Source organism: Rhamphochromis longiceps, linkage group LG13, assembly GCF_057381845.1.
Source record: "Rhamphochromis longiceps isolate RC_006_pf linkage group LG13, R_longiceps_female_GT1.1, whole genome shotgun sequence".
NCBI lineage: Eukaryota > Metazoa > Chordata > Actinopteri > Cichliformes > Cichlidae > Rhamphochromis > Rhamphochromis longiceps.
This window is the reverse complement of record NC_140569.1, coordinates 36,079,727-36,082,226: the sequence shown is the minus strand read 5'-3', so window position 1 is coordinate 36,082,226 and position 2,500 is coordinate 36,079,727.

Sequence of the window (2,500 nt, the reverse complement as noted above, 5' to 3'; positions counted from 1 at the left end):
TCGTGCCTATGGTACGACAACTTTTCTCGTGCCTATGGTACGACAACTTTTCTCGTGCCTATGGTACAACAACCTTTCCCCGTGCCCCTGGTACACTGCGCAGAAACTCTTTGCCACACACACACACCACTCGTGCCTATGGTACGACAACAGGCCCCGGGGACCTACATCGCACCTTGCTCTTGCCTCCCTTACAGCTGAAAAAGGTCCATGCCTGTGCCCTGGCCCTGCTGAAATTCCCTCTGCATTTAGCCGAGGCAGTGAGTCGGCCTCCTGTCTCCCTTTACGGTCGAAAAAGATGTGCTCCTGGGCGCGCTGGCCCTGCTGCTACTCACATCGGGCATGGACCTGGACCTCCAGCAGGCCCCGGGGACCTACATCACACCTTGCTCTTGCCTCCCTTACAGCTGAAAAAGGTCCATGCCTGTGCCCTGGCCCTGCTGAAATTCCCTCTGCATTTAGCCGAGGCAGTGAGTCGGCCTCCTGTCTCCCTTTACGGTCGAAAAAGATGTGCTCCTGGGCGCGCTGGCCCTGCTGCTACTCACATCGGGCATGGACCTGGACCTCCAGCAGGCCCCGGGGACCTACATCACACCTTGCTCTTGCCTCCCTTACAGCTGAAAAAGGTCCATGCTTGTGCCCTGGCCCTGCTGAAATTCCCTCTCCATTTAGCCGAGGCAGAGAGTCGGCCTCCTGTCTCCCTTTACGGTCGAAAAAGATGTGCTCCTGGGCGCGCTGGCCCTGCTGCTACTCACATCGGGCATGGACCTGGACCTCCAGCAGGCCCCGGGGACCTACATCACACCTTGCTCTTCCCTCCCTTGCAGCTGAAAAAGGTCCATGCCTGTGCCCTGGCCCTGCTGAAATTCCCTCTCCATTTAGCCGAGGCAGTGAGTCGGCCTCCTGTCTCCCTTTACGGTCGAAAAAGATGTGCTCCTGGGCGCGCTGGCCCTGCTGCTACTCACATCGGGCATGGACCTGGACCTCCAGCAGGCCCCGGGGACCTACATCACACCTTGCTCTTGCCTCCCTTACAGCTGAAAAGGTCCATGCTTTTGCCCTGGCCCTTCTGAAATTCCCTCTCCATTTAGCCGAGGCAGTGAGTCGGCCTCCTGTCTCCCTTTACGGTCGAAAAAGATGTGCTCCTGGGCGCGCTGGCCCTGCTGCTACTCACATCGGGCATGGACCTGGACCTCCAGCAGGCCCCGGGGACCTACATCACACCTTGCTCTTGCCTCCCTTACAGCTGAAAAGGTCCATGCTTTTGCCCTGGCCCTTCTGAAATTCCCTCTCCATTTAGCCGAGGCAGTGAGTCGGCCTCCTGTCTCCCTTTACGGTCGAAAAAGATGTGCTCCTGGGCGCGCTGGCCCTGCTGCTACTCACATCGGGCATGGACCTGGACCTCCAGCAGGCCCCGGGGACCTACATCACACCTTGCTCTTGCCTCCCTTACAGCTGAAAAAGGTCCATGCTTGTGCCCTGGCCCTGCTGAAATTCCCTCTCCATTTAGCCGAGGCAGAGAGTCGGCCTCCTGTCTCCCTTTACGGTCGAAAAAGATGTGCTCCTGGGCGCGCTGGCCCTGCTGCTACTCACATCGGGCATGGACCTGGACCTCCAGCAGGCCCCGGGGACCTACATCACACCTTGCTCTTCCCTCCCTTGCAGCTGAAAAAGGTCCATGCCTGTGCCCTGGCCCTGCTGAAATTCCCTCTCCATTTAGCCGAGGCAGTGAGTCGGCCTCCTGTCTCCCTTTACGGTCGAAAAAGATGTGCTCCTGGGCGCGCTGGCCCTGCTGCTACTCACATCGGGCATGGACCTGGACCTCCAGCAGGCCCCGGGGACCAACATACTCCTCTGCTCTACTCCCCCACTAGCTTTCCTTCTCCCGCAGTTACCCTCCACCACAAATCCAGCATGGCCCTTGCCCTCCAGCAGGCCCCGAGGACCCACATACTCCTCCGCTCTAATCCCCCATGAGCTTTCCTTCTCCTGCAGTTACCCTCCAGCGCATATCCAGCATGGCCCTTGACCTCCAGCATGCCCCGGGGACGCACATCCTCCCCTGCTCTAGTCCCCCACTAGCTTACCTTTCTTGTAGTTACGCTCCAGCGCATATCCAGCATGGACCTTGACCTCCAGCAGGCCCCGGGGACGCACATCCTCCCCTGCTCTAATCCCCCACTAGCTTTCCTTCTCCTGCAGTTACCCTCCACCGCATATCCAGCATGGACCTTGACCTCCAGCATGCCCCGTGGACCCACACTTAAGCCCCCTCCCACTGACAAAGCAAAACACCACTGGCAAAATCCTCGTGCCCCTGGTACTCCAGAATGTAAATTCAAACATGCCCCTGGTACACTGCGCAGAAACACTTTGCCACACACACGCACACACTGCTTGTGCCTATGCTACGATAACTTTTCTCGTGCCTATGGTACGACAACTTTTCTCCGTGCCCCTGGTACACCGCTCAGAAACACTTTGCCACACACACACTCCT